At 43.8% G+C, this 14,370-nt stretch overlaps 1 protein-coding gene across 9 annotated transcripts in view; it reads right to left on the bottom strand.

Moving 5' to 3' along the window:
* The window catches only part of SGPP2 (sphingosine-1-phosphate phosphatase 2), a 109,473-nt gene that overhangs the window by 35,610 nt on the left and 59,493 nt on the right, over positions 1-14,370 (bottom strand). Inside the window, exon 1 of one of the 9 annotated variants that reach the window (XM_042995445.1) lies at positions 8,322-8,370. The exons of 7 other annotated variants lie outside the window; for them this stretch is intronic. The gene's annotated coding sequence lies outside the window, so the exon portion shown is untranslated. Of the gene's footprint in view, positions 1-5,464; positions 5,536-8,321; positions 8,371-14,370 lie in introns of those variants that run through there. One more of the 9 variants, XM_042995443.1, reaches the window with a different exon arrangement.

The following is a 14,370-nucleotide window of genomic DNA, read 5'->3' as shown; positions in this document are numbered from 1 at the left end:
AGAGTACTATGGCAGAAGAGAACCATTTCTCCATTTAGTTTGCAGTTAAAGAGTATAATGATTAACTTGACATGGCTTGCCCTAAATGGAGGGCTTCACTCTGTATTGTTGAAGGGCCCTCCTACCTAAAGGGACCAAATTAAGTTCCATCATCCATCACATTCCTTTGGACTGAGGCCCCAAAGGCCTATGTGTAAAGGAAAAATCCATGAGAGGAGGCAAGGCAGGAAGCAATTATAGATCATTAACGCTTTAGCAAACTGTCTGGGTCCCTTGCACGGTGCTGGGGCCCTGTAGCATTTTGTGATGAGGAATTAGCCTATTTGCTTACTTCTGCCCTGATTACAAGATAAAGGAAATATACAGGTGGGGGAAAAAAAATCCACTTCTCTGGATAGTCTACTGTCGATCCCAAGAGGACAAAAGGCTTTTCTAGTAAATCAATTCTGTCAACACAAAACATGTCTTACCGGCATGGAAGGACTTCTAAGTTGGGGTCTGTTCTTAACATCTGGGCCCATCAGGCGCAGTCACAGAAAACAGTGCGTGTTCTCTTAGTGCGGTAGCCCTGTCTAGCTATTACAATCCCAACGGCCACCTTCACTGTGTCTTAACACATCTCAGATTAACAATACTTTACTCTTCACGTTAGTATAAATGAAACCTGGATAGTTTTGAAAATAGAGGATCCTTGAAAGAACATTATTACTAGTCAAGCAGCTACTCGTTCTTTTTTATACACTGAGATCGCCTGGTGCCCCCCCCCACTTGTCCTCCCCGCTCCGACCCAAAGCATCCCCATTCTCATGGCATAAAGGCTCCACTGTTGTTATAATAAAAGCTAAGTCCTCTGTATGACACAGGGAGCAACAAGAGTCTGTTTTCAAATTACACCCCCAACCCCCCAACCCCCTGTCCTCCATCCACACACGTATTTTGATAAATGTTAACGTCTGTCTTCCAGCTATCCTCTACCATGGGGGAATGACACTAACAAAAGTGTGTCCCTCAGGTCTCAAAATGGAAACATTTCGAGTCATTGGGATTTATAGCCTACCCATGGGTTTATTTTTTAAAAAGTCAGGAATTAGTTATATCATTCCTTAACTGCTGGAGATTAGAACACTAAGATGTAATCCAAAGACCATAGCTGCTCCACCAGTACATACCCATCTTGTTTCTTAGTCCAACCAAAGGAAGCGTGTTCCCCTTCTTCTCAGGTTACTGATGTGATGATTTGGATAAAGACAGACCAGATACCCAACCGTTCTACTCCTATCATGTACCCACGAGAACTGAAAACACAGGTCCTCACAGAAACTTGCACGTGAATGGTCTTAGGGTCATCCTTCACAATAGCCAAGAAGTTTAAACAACCCAGACGTCCATCCACTGCTGAATGGATAAACAAAATGTAGATCAGTACGATAGAATATTATTCGTCCATAAAAAAATAATGAGAGACAGATACAGACTGTATACAGGGATGAACCCCAAAAACAGTATGCTGCGTAGCCAGATAAGGACAAATATTGTATGATTCCATTTATATGAAATGTGCAGAACAGGCAAATCCATAGAGACAGAGAGTAGATCAGTGGTTGTCTGGGGCTGGAGGGGAGGGGAATGGGGATAGGAGGTTTCTTACGGGCTGAATTTAGATGGTGGTAATGAATACATGAAGACATGAAAAACCATTGAATCACACTCTTCAAAAAGGCGACTATTATGATATGTGACTGTCATCACAGTTTAAAGAGAGAGAGAGACACTAGACATCGAAATAGGTCCCCAAACACCTCTTCCTTGTGTCCCTGAAGTCCTTTGTTGCAAAGTGTTATTGACAACACCTTCCAGTATTGATTCCAGATAAGCAGCTATGGGGGCTACAAATAGTCTTTGCTTCAGGAGCTCCGCCCAGCTCTGCCCCCATCCGGTTCTGCAGGGCACTGAGTGGGGGACAGCCCATGGCACAGAGAAAGCTGCTGAAAATCCACCTACTCCAAACCGGGACCAGGGGACTCATGCTAGAGCAATTTTTAGCTGTGGAGACTGTTCAGATCAACACTTTTACAAAGAGATGGGGCTATGTTCTTGTTTACTTGGTACACGGTCCTCTCTTCTCCCTGGAAGACAGGGCTCTGTGGCATCAGGGAGTGAATTAAAAGCAGTCCTTTGTTATGGTTACTTCAGAACATTCTAGAGGCCACTGCCTAACAGCCAGTGTGAAAAGTTGTTTTCAGTTGGTGAATGTTTTCTCATGCTTATGGCATTACTTTATTTTCTTTACTTTTTAAAATTCTGAGCCCATTCCAGTGTGTGTCGTGTACTTGTGTGTGTTTGTGTGGGTGGGGTGGTGGTGAGTCACTCAGAGAAGCAACTGTAATTTCAAACTAATAAGATTTCATTCCATGCCTGAAGCACCAAAACAAAGAAATTACAGAGCAAACACCATAAATCACAGAAGACTGTCAGAAAACTGGTCTTTGCATATTCAAAGTCCCGTAGAAATGCAGATATAATAGCTAAAGCACAAACGACAGGTGAGAAAAGTAAAATAAGTTACATTTGCCGTTCTAATGTTCCATTTTTGCAAGCTCAGAGCTGTTTCTGACCTTTCTGAAGGCAAACACTAAGGGTACAGAGATTAGTAATTAAGTCACAGATGTATGAACATCTTTGGGAAAGTCACTCCAAACCAACTAAGCCTCCTTTTCGTTATTAGAAAGGAGTTGGGTAAAATGATAACCTAATATTCGTGTAGGGAATTCTTTGGAGTATATTTTCATAGACATTATTTAATGTTCGTATCATTCTGATTTTACGGATGAGGAAACTGAGGTTTAGAGAAGGTGAGTGTCTCGCTAAAGTTAACACCATCAGTGCAGCGGAACTGGGCTCGAATTTTGTTTTCTGATTGCAAATCCTATGGTCTTTCCACCATGCTCCAACAGCTAGCATCTGACGAATAACATGTTCAAACAGTATCTTTCCTTAAGGAACCCAAAGTCCATGATCCTAACCCATTGCATCCATGTAGCACTCAATAGAGGTCACTTGACTGCCCTTCAGACTGAGGGAATAAGATGTCACCGCTGCTGAGAAAATTTCCAAATGCTTATCTCTACCATTTCACCAATGAACTGTGCAGCAGAAGGCTGAGACCAGTGTCCTTTACTCGCCACTGGACAGATGTCACATCCAAAATGGTACCCACTGCGGGAATGGGTGTCTTCAATACTAAATAATTACAGAGCATGTACAAAAGTTAAAATCATGCATAAGCCTACCCTCCTTCAACCAATCAACCAACCACGAAAATCTGGAAACAACTCTCAATAGCCATGACAGACTACCAGTTAAAATAAATTATGCAACAGTTCAAAAAGTCTTATGAAATATACTGTTAAATTAAAAAAAAAAAAGCCACAGGCTGCAAGAGTATATATCGACCCCATTTGTATTTTTAAAAAATGTATTTACATATAAATGCATGTAGGCACATGGGAAATCGTGGATGATAGAATCACTAGGGGGTAGAACTAAGGTCTGGGGTGGCTACTGTGTGTACTGTTTGAGTTTTTCACACAAAAACAAACAAGGGGTGCCTGGGTGGCTGAGTTGGTTGAGCATCCAACGCTTGATTTTGGCTCAGGTCATGATCCTAGAGTCATGAGATCAAGCCTCGCATCAGGGCTCCGTGCTGAGTATGGAGCCTGCTTGAGATTCTCTCTCTCTCCATCCCCACTCTGCCCCTCTCCCCTGTTCCTATTCCCTCTCTAAACAACGACAACAACAATTTACTTCAGAGAAGAGTGTAACCATTGCAAAGAACATTCCTTTTCATGACCCTTCTCTCTCACATTTTTAAGTGTTTTCATTGTTAGTCCTGCTGACCACAGGAAAATAAATGGTAAAATAATACCGAAAGATCAAAACCATTATTTTTATAGACCCCCCCCCCCCAAAAGCAAAAAGGCAGTAAATGTTAGTCACTCACTAAGTTCAACTTTCTTATCTGATTCAAGCCACAGACTGTTCCCATCTCCAAGTATGTGCTAAAAAGCTGTGTAACACAGCCAGCCAGGCTAGGCTACAGCAAAAAAAAAAAAAAAAAAAAAAAAAAGTCTCAGAATTTAAGCTGGAAGGAAAGTCCATCTCTAGTCTTGGCTGACTATTAACCTAAGACTCTTCTGTTTTTGCCTGCATAGAAAACAGTAAAATCTGCAACGGGACTTTTTCACGGGTTAGAAACCCAACACATTCAGGAAAATCACCCCAAGCAATCTGAGCCAAGAGCCCAAGAGCTGATTCTTTGCCAATGAGCTTCACCAATCAGCCAAGCATCATCCTTGGTCTTTATGGGGCAACAACAGCCTACATGACTGGCTTTTTAGTACTTTCAAGATTAGCATGGCTTTAACCAGAACATGTCTGGACCTCTGGAGGGACCCTGTCTGTGGCTCTCGTACCCAGCTGGGCTTGGGGTCCCCTTCATGCTCCCAGATCAGTCTGCCCAGCTCTCGTTAACACTTTGCAAACTACGGTCAGTCACAAACCTCTGTCTGGATTCTTCCATACCCATGGATGACCCATGCGATTATCTCTTTAATACTGGTCTTCAAGTGGGCTTACTCCCTTCTAGTAAAACATTTGTGAAATCATGACCTGATTCGTGGCTATATTTTACAACCTAATTAAAACCAAGTTGTACATATTTAAAAAATAGAAACTCACCCCACCTACCAAGCACTCTGGAAATCACAGTTATACAATTAAGCGGCTATCGATCTCCACTCATTTTCATACGATTACTTCTAATCTGGGCTATATGCTTGTTTTATCCTCTGCTGCAGCAAAAAGCCTGGGTCCTAAATGAATGCATACATGCGGTATGATGCAAACAGGCAGTAAGCATGCACGTATCCCTCACTATCCAAATTCTTGTGTTCTGAAATCGGAAGCTGAAGACATTTAGGTAAATGTTTGGATGAATTTCTTGCCATTAAACCTCATGTCACCTGCCACCTGGAACTCAGGAACCAAACAGATTGAAACAATCATAACCGTTGTTGTTCAACCTTGCTACCTGGACGTGGCCTAAAATGTATTACTTTTTCATGTTCACAACTCATGCCGCTCTCTCGGTTCCCCCTCAACAGAAGTGAGCTCACGTTTTTATGGGGCACCAGCCATATCCTCGTCATGTTGGTAAAAGTTGGTAAGAGCTAAGGGGATACGCCTGTATTAGGGGTCTAGTCACCAGCCTGCTTCCAAAGTGGACGCTGGGATTCCTTCCTTGACCTAGATAACACAGACTACATGTTAAGAAGTGATTCTACCCTTAGTGTGTTCAGGGAACCATCAAGGCTGAGAATGGAAAGCTGACAGCCAATGGAAATTCCATCCCCACTTTCTGGAAGCAAGATCCCACCAACAGCAGATGGGGTGATGTGCTCAATACCTCACAGAGCCCACTGATATCTTCACCATCTTAGACAAGGCCGGTGCTCACTCGAAGGGTAAAGACAAAGGGTTATCATCTTGAGCCCTTGTGCTGATGTCACAATGCTCAGTAAGGGAGAGAGCTGTGGCAATGACAACTCCTTTAAGATTGCCAGCAATGCCATCTACAGACTGAGGGGTTGGCCCTCCTGGCTAAGGTTCTCCATGATGACCTTGGCAATGTGGAGGAACCTAAGACCATGGTCCATGCCATCACTGTTCACGGATCATGATGGTTCCGTGGTGGTCACGGATGAGAATGGCAAGCTGTGGTGTAACGTCCATGGCCCTTTTTCCTGAATCTCTAGTCCTGCCAAGGCTGCGTGCAAGGTCATCCCTGAGCTGAATGAGCAGCTCACTAGCCTGGCCTCGGGAGTGGTACCATTTCTAACATTAGCTTCCAAAATGAGCTATCATTTTCCCCAGGGCTCTCGTCTTTAGCAACAGCAAGCTAGAGCTTTTCAGCATAGTGCATTAATAATAAGCTTCTGCTGGCTTTACCTAAATCCTCGCTTGCTTAGATCTACGTCGGCTTGGGAGCCATTTAGATGTTAAAAATCAACATTGCTAACAGCAGCCTATATATGGTGCCTATGATAAAGCAAATAAGGGATACGCTCTGGCCGTAATTCGGGAGAACAGTAGTTTCTACCTTCAAAGGACACTGGCAAATCACTCTCTTATTTTTCTCCATAAATATAAGAAGGGGACACCAGTAGGTTATATTTAGTGACCAGTTTTTGATCTTTCAATTTTCCCAAGATGTTTTTGTGTACCTACCCTAATTCCCGGTGATTTTTTCAAAACTGAATTCACTTCACCTAGGCCAATTTCTGTGTTTCATCCGTGTTTTACAAACGTTCCCACAATTCGATCACTCGTATTCTAGGAGTGGGCCCAGCAAATGGGAAAACTTAGGAGAGGGACACAATGAATATCTGCCCAGACCCTTCTTAAAACCCTGGTCATTGGCCACCTAGGTAACTTGTGTTTCACCATAAAGCATCTGTCTTAAAAACTGTTGGTCATCAAAACAAATGTTCTTACGTGTCCCCTTTCAGCTCCACCAAACCCCAAACATTTACTAGAACAAAAAGAGCCACGTAGACGAATGTACTTGTGTTTCTGTGATGTGTGTCAATTTCCTGAAGGAAAAATATTCAATTGGAAAAAGCAATTAAAATGGGATTTGATTGGGATTAAAATGGGATTCAGGCTCAGTAGATCTGGAAATCTCTCTAGCTCCGGAGAGTGTAGCCTTGAACTACTCTAAGAGAATGTGATCACACTGCCCTTGCCTGTCCTTCTACGGCAGTATCTGTGGAGGAGGAAGTCTCTGGAGGTGGTAAGGTCGGGGAGGCCATCACGCTGACCTGACAGACCCTGAGCCTGATTTTAGGCTAAGGGACCGACCCTGGACACCTGGTCTTTCAGGACACCACAGGCTCTCCTTCCACAGTTGATCGGAATTGGGTCATTTTATGTTGGCTTCCTGTAAAGAGATGGCTCTTGCAGGTTCAGGAGAGCGGGTCACCCAGGGAGTCTGTCAGTCTACATTCTTACACAACTCAGAAAAGATCGGAATGGTGGTCACTCAAGGGAAACACAAAAGATTTTCTTTCTGGAAGGATTAAAGACTCCAAGGAGTCAAGCCACACAACCTCATCCATCCAAATTCTGAGTACAGTCAACCGCATCTCAGTGGCTTGCCTCTCACAGGACCAGTTGACCGCACCGCACAGAAAGAAATATGGCTTCTGGTGTAGGCACATGTAATGCCACGGTAACTCCAAGGGATTACAACCATCTTTAATCAGGAAAGCGGTCTTAAGGAAGGATTTGTGCCAATGGTCCTTGTTGGAGGGAATACAAGGGTTAGGGGCCTTCTGCTTGCCTGGATTTGGTTCCCGTCGCATATGTCCAAATCTTCCCCTTTCTCTTACTTGGCAAGAAATTTAACACTGAGCTAACTGGTGATAGGAACGGTGGACGGTAGTCCCAGACCTTCAGGCCTGGCTGTTCTCTGTAGTGCGGGCCACATTGCCTCATGCTCAAACGACTGCGCATTCATGGGAGAAGCACTGTTTCATTATGAGGTGCTTTCTTGTGCTATGGTCCCTGAGCAAACAAAATTACCAGTTAAAAGGCTGGGAAGGAAATGGAGGGCTAAGGAAATGCATACGAATAAAAATTCAATATGCAAGCTAACAAAATTATGGAAGCCATAATCATAGGATGTAAGGAAGAAAATTCACTTACGACAATGCAGATGACGTCAGTTTTTGGTGAGGGCGCCCTGGCTACGTATCTATCTACTCAATGTATCGGGGGAGTAGCCAAACATCTATTTCCAATTTTCAGTTTGACATCCCTGGCCGTGCTAATCAACACTGGCCAAGGCCGATTTCATACTCGTTTTTGAACAACTATCAACATGATAGCCAGCTCCGTGTGCCAAGTCAGTTTGGGGTCTACAGACCCAAGCATCCAATCTCCATAATACCCTCAATCGGCTATGTGTTTATCGATACCCTTATATACTCCTCACCTCCCCCCACTTTTCTGGTTATACTTCTCTTCCCTCCAAACTGAAAAGAGGCATTCTCATGAAAATTAGGACCCACACGGTCATTTTTCTACTGCTCCCCTCCCCCACCATCACCAGCCCTGGAAACAGCAACTACACATCCATTTGTAAATGTAATGGGCCCTGGTCTAAGATTTAACCTCTCTCCTGGGAAATGTCTAAACGTTGGACAGTCTTCTGTACAGGAGAGAGTACCCAAGCTCTGACGTTCAGGTAGAGGCTCTCATACCAAAGGCGTGAAGCCAGTCAGCCAGACTGGTTCAGTTCCTTTCTGCCAACCAAAGGGTTCAGACATACTCTGAGCCAGCCCAGCGTGAGACCTTAACATTCTAAGTTCTAACCTGGGGCACCGGAATTCCTGATCCTTCAGCCTCTCTGCCAAGAGACTTCTGGTTCTAGTAAGCTCTATGGAAGGGCTTGCTTGGCTTAAATATAATAACACCAACTTTTAGAGCTCAACCAAAAAAAACCAAAAAACCTGCAACTCACCACTTCCCGAAATGAACATAGTCTAAAAACTAACATGATACTGCATTTGACAAGGGGGTGTAGACGTGTAAATATTCTCTAGCCCATCATCTCTGAAAAGCAAGTTTCCTCTTCATTTTGGCTACAGTGATGTCTTTCTTCTGAAAACACGGTCTGCTTTTCCTCTGACGCCCCATCTCTGCTGTTTTCCTCTACATCTCTGGCAGAAGGGTTTCATTGCAAGTTTTCTCCCAGGCGGAGAAGAATGGGCTCTCCTCCCCTGGAGTTAGAGGACTCTCCTGAAGGGCCAGTCTTTGAGTAGGAAGGGCCAGGAATCCCAGAGGGTCCCCTGCCTGACGCCTGCTCTCTGCAGGAGGCAAAGGAAGGAGTCTGGAGGAATATAGGCGACATGGAGAGAGGAGAGCAGGGCGCCACTGATTGTCCAGTTGGCCAGTGAGTGATTAACTCTATTAGGAGGGCTGTTGATCACGCAGTCAGCAGCCCCCAAATGGGCCTGTGACCAGGGCTATAACCTCCCCGTGACCCTTTGTAATGAGAGAGGCTTGACTTGAGCCTTGCCGGTGTCTGCTTTCTGGGCCAACAGGCACATCCCTGAACCCTTTTCTCTTACTGCCACATGCAGGAAGGCGGAGGCCCGTACGGTGGTGAGCAAAGCCTGTCTTTGTACAAAACTACCGTTCAACAAAATGTCTTACGGATTTGAATCGCAGCACAAGTTTTGTTTCGAAGATGGAAAAGGCCAATTCGAAGGTGGATTCATGCTCTTAAAAATCTGAGGGCCTTGCCTGATGGGCCATTCAGGCTGCTTGGGAACACCGGTTTCCAAACGAATACAGAAATCAATCAGAAAGACCGCTAAGGTTGCAACATTCTAGATTTGCCATGAACCCATTTACACGTGAGTTGCAAGTGAACTGTCCATCAAGTCCGCCCTGTGCCCAAATGCCACCTTCTGAGAAAGGCCTTCCCTGACCTCCTTCCCTAACACAGTTACCTCTCCACACACCTTTCCTTTTTCTCCGTAGAATTTCACGCTGCCTGCATTTAGACTATGTATTTCTGTTTTATTGGCCCTATCCTCACCTGGAACGGATGCCCTACTCTGTTTGCGACCCAGAGTCTGGAACAGTGCCTGGTGTAGTTTGGAATCTTTGCCCTCGCCACCCGTGTCAGCCTAAAAGTCTCTGCCAGCTTCTCCCTCTGCCTCCTCAGTCTTCAAGCCTTAACTTAAATGAAACAGCCCAAAGCACTCTTTCTTGACCACCTTCTTTCAAGTAGGTCTCTGCTTTCACCGTGGTTGTGGCCCAAACGATACCAACAGTCTTCAATTACTGCATCGTTTTACTTAATACTGTCTGTTTTGCCTACTCCTAAATCCCAGGAAAGCAGGCTGGGGTCGGTCTTGTTCATTGCTTATTCCCCAGCACTTAGCATATAAGTATCATCAGATGTTGGTTAAATGAATGACTAAATTTTAAGCTGTTGCTCAGCAATGACAAGGTAAGAAAGGAGATCTGACACTCTCATTAGAAAGCAAATAAAAATCTGGTTTCGGGCTCAAATATTTATCAGTTCAGAAACAAACGGAATTGTTACTTTCACACCGAAAAAACCTGGACGGACTCTCGACCAAATTCGCGCCCTGACTCTCCATCAGGGACACTGAGGAGCCATTGCAGATGGGGGGAAATTCCATTTTAAAAAGATCTCAAGGGTGCTATCTTAGTACTTTGTGGATTTTTCTAGCATATCTGGAGCACCCTGAACAGTTAATTACTTCTTTACAGGACTGTCCCCTGTAGGGGGCCAGCCCTTAAATCATCTTTGTAGAAACAGCCTTTATTCATTTCACCCAAAGATTTGAGTGGCTATAAGGAACCATCTGGTAGGGAATGAAGATACAAGGTCTAGGCTGTCGTTTTTGTGTTTGTTTTTAGACAATGCCAGTGTTGAGTCTCAGAGGAGGCAGGGGAGGTGGCATCATGACGGGCAGTGGCAATAAGAGGAAAAAAAGGAGAAAACAGAGCACGATACGCCTCAAATGCATAGCCAGGGGTGGGAGTGTGGGTCATCAGGAGTTCTGTGATTCCAGAGAATGGGCAGGAGGAAGGGCTAAGGGTCGAGACTGAGGCAGAAATCCAGTTGTAAAAGACCTTACGGGTAGTTTTACGGTGCTTGGATGTTAGCATGCTTTAAAGAGTAGTGTGCTATCCTACTGCATGAGATAGGTCACCCAAACACTGTGGGCAGGACGCATTTGAGGGTCCTAAGAATAGCTGTAAGGAGATTAATTAGAAGGTTAATGTGATAGTGCCAGATAAAGACGACGCAGGCTCAAACTGAGGGAGTGTTGCCAGAGATGTGGGAAACAGGAAGTTACAAGTGCAGGGTATAGAATAAAAATCTCTACTGGATGAATAAATGGATAATCCGTGGCTCTCAGGAGAATGGCTGTGCCCACTGCTTTAGAAAATGTATCAAAATCTCAGGGACACCTGGGTGGCTCAGGGGGGTTAAGCGTCCAACTTCGGCTCAAGTTATGATCTCACAGTTCGTGGGTTGGAGCCCCGCATCCAGCTCTGTGCCGACAGCTCAGAGCCCGCTTAGATCCTCTGTGTGTGTCTCTCTCTGCCCCTCCCCCATTCACACGCCGTCTCTTTCTCTCAAAAACACACACTGAAAGAAATAGAAAATGTATCAATCTGAGAAGTGAAAACCTAGTGGACATGAACTGTTTTAAGATGCTTGTGTTTATTTTTGTAGCTTTTCTGTTTCACAGCTCCCTATGTTAAGGGAGATCATTTAGATGTTTTGATTTAGAAGTCCTGCTTTTTAGGGGCACCTAAGTGGCTCAGTCGGTTAAGTGTCCAACTCTTGGTTTCGGCTCAGGTCATGATCTCACGTTCGTGAGTTTGAGCCCCGCCATGCTGGGCTCCATGCTGAGAGTACAGAGCCTGCCTGGCTTCTGTCTCTCACCCTCTCTCTTTCCCTCTCTCTCAAAGGTAAATAAATATTAAAAAAAAAAAAAAAAAAAAAAAGTCCTGCTTTTCGGATCTAGCAACCTCGTGAAAAAATAAGTCAATAAGTCACTTACATTGGTAAATAATTTAGGGTTTATAGCTTGTATCAGTACTCTAGGAGGTAATTGAGAATCTTATGTAACATACTAGGTAATGTCTTCTTCAATACTATGTAACTTCTAGGATCAATTACTGGAGTGAACAAAAGATTGTATGACTGGGGCACCTGCGTGGCTCAGTCGGTTAACCGTCCAACTTCAGCTCAGGTCACGATCTCACAACTAGTAAGTTCGAGCCCTGTGTTGGGCTCTGTGCTGACAACTCAGAGCCTGGAGCCTGCTTCAGATTCTGTGTCTCCCTCTCTCTCTGCCCCTCTGCCACTCGCACTCTCTCTCTCGCTCTCTCAAAAAAATGGATAAGCATGAAAAAAAATTAAAAAGAAATTGTATGACTGATTACTACCGACCTGAGCATGCATCTGGTGAGATCAAGGTCCCTGAATTAACCAGTATATAAAGTAAAACACACAGTTGATGTCGTTAATCAATGGCCTACGTGTCCTAATAGAACGAATAGTTTTTCCATATATTATTTTAAAGTGATACAGCACTTTTTAAAATCCATGTTCTTTGTGAACTATTTATTCAATTAGAAACAGTAATAAGACAAGGTAATAGGCTATCTGTGCCCCCCCCACCCCCCTGAGAAGGAGGTACTAAATAGCAGGTTCTCAATGGTTCTCATGAATGCTGGGAAAGCCAGCTCTAAAATATATAAAAGAGGAGAATATACACAAATAGCATAATATTTGGTTGTGGAAGATGCTTTTGTAGTTACATTTACATAGAGAGTTGATCCTTGAGCAGCGTGGAGGTTGGGGCCCAGTGGAAAATGTGCAACTTAAAAAAAAAAATTTTTTTTTAAGTAAACTCTTAACTCACATGGGGCTCAAACTCGCGACCCTGAGATCAAGAGTCACATGCTTTACTGATGGAGCCAGCAAGGTGCCCCTCATGGGTAACTTTGAACTGCCCCTAAACTTAACTACTAAGAGCCCACTGTTGACTACAACCCTTACCGATAACATAAACAGTCAAGTAACACATATTTGGTACGTTATGTGTATTATATACTGTATCCTTACCTTTAAGTTGAGCTAGAGAAAAGATAACACTACGAAAATCCTAAGAGAAAATACATTTACAGTGTTGTGCTGTATTTATCAAAAAAAAAAAATCCACAAATAAGTGAACGTGCATGGTTCAAACCCATGTTGTTCAAGAGTCAACTGTCTCTATTATAAGCTCATCAGTTATATCTAATGCTTGTGATTTGACGCTATAAAAATAAAGTCAGGGACCCACTTCGTGTTCCAGCAGCAGTCTTTAGATCTCTACCTGGTTTCCTCATCTAGTCCCAAGTGTAGGCTAAATACTAACCCTTAAACAAAATGACTCCCCCTCCTCATTTTTTGTTGTTGTTGTTCTTGTTATTTATTTGTTGTCTTGGTTAAAGGAAAAATTCAAACGCCTTCCTGGAAGGTCTTCTGCGATACAGAAGATTGTATGTTGCATAAGGGGGAGTAAACACAAACTAAAATTTGCCACAAAATGATATTTGAAAGGGAATGATAGGGTAGTCACATAAAGGTATTCTAGGGGGGAATTCGCTATTGTCTCTATCAAACAAATCCCAAATCTGGATATAGGAAAGGATAAGCTTTATTCGAAAGAATTATTTGCAAGAGGGGAAAGGCCTCTAGCAATAGGGTAACCCCTCTGGTCCAGAGTTCTGCAAGTGTTCTAAGACTAGCCAGAGAAGGGCTTTTCTGCGATAGGGAGGAATGAAAATGTTCCCTGGGTATGGGGAGGTGGACAGGACAGTGGATCAGAGATGTTGACCCTGAGCTCAGTTTATTCTCAGGAGGGCCCTTTTGGGGGGGGGGTTGTTTGGGGTAAATGTGGGTCAAAGTTCAAGGGCCTGGGGATGGAGAGAAGTTTCAAGCTTGGTCAAGCCAGGTATTGTGCAGATTGGCCAGGGGAGACAGAGTTCAAAGAATCTACAAGACAAAAATGGGAATTGGAAGGTTGAGTCTGGCCATACTCTTGGCTTAGAAGTCAAAGAAAGGGAAGAAGAACTTGGGCACTTTATCTAACCAGGTTTTGATTTGTAGGAGAAAGTGCTTTGGTGAAAGTACCACGAGATCAGCTCTGACATTGCCAAAATGCTTCAAGGCCCTCAAACCACCATCTTAGGTTAAGTGCAAGCCGAAGAAAACTGCCAGAAGCTTTCTGAGAAGCTGACGCTAGGCGAAATCAGAATTCGGGTCACTGTGCAAACAGGTGCAAACTTTCCTTTAAAAGAAAAAAAAAATGACCCAGTCTTTACCAAACATTTAAATGTCTGTAAATCTAAAGCCTGCTTACGTTTATCCAGTATATGTTATAGTGACTCATTCTATGACTGTTCTTCTTGGAACTTTCCTAAAGGGCTGCATTTGCCCATCCACAAATATTCTACGTCGACCACCTACAGCCTAACCTGCCGGGTGCATTCCAAAGACTCTCCCTTTCCTCCCTAGAGGCCCTTTATTTTAGGCTGGACACAGTATGACGGCCTAAGCAAGCAGCCGGATTGAGAAGGATTAGTAACGTCACATCCTTAGTTTTGTCATAGCAAATACAGGTATTAAATATCTTACCAAAATGATGTTAGATTAAGATAGGAATACATTTTCCGGGGTGGGGGAAAAGGAATTCTATCTGGATG

The sequence above is a fragment of the Panthera tigris genome, chromosome C1, assembly GCF_018350195.1.
Source record: "Panthera tigris isolate Pti1 chromosome C1, P.tigris_Pti1_mat1.1, whole genome shotgun sequence".
NCBI lineage: Eukaryota > Metazoa > Chordata > Mammalia > Carnivora > Felidae > Panthera > Panthera tigris.
This window is presented reverse-complemented; position numbering and strand designations above follow the sequence as displayed.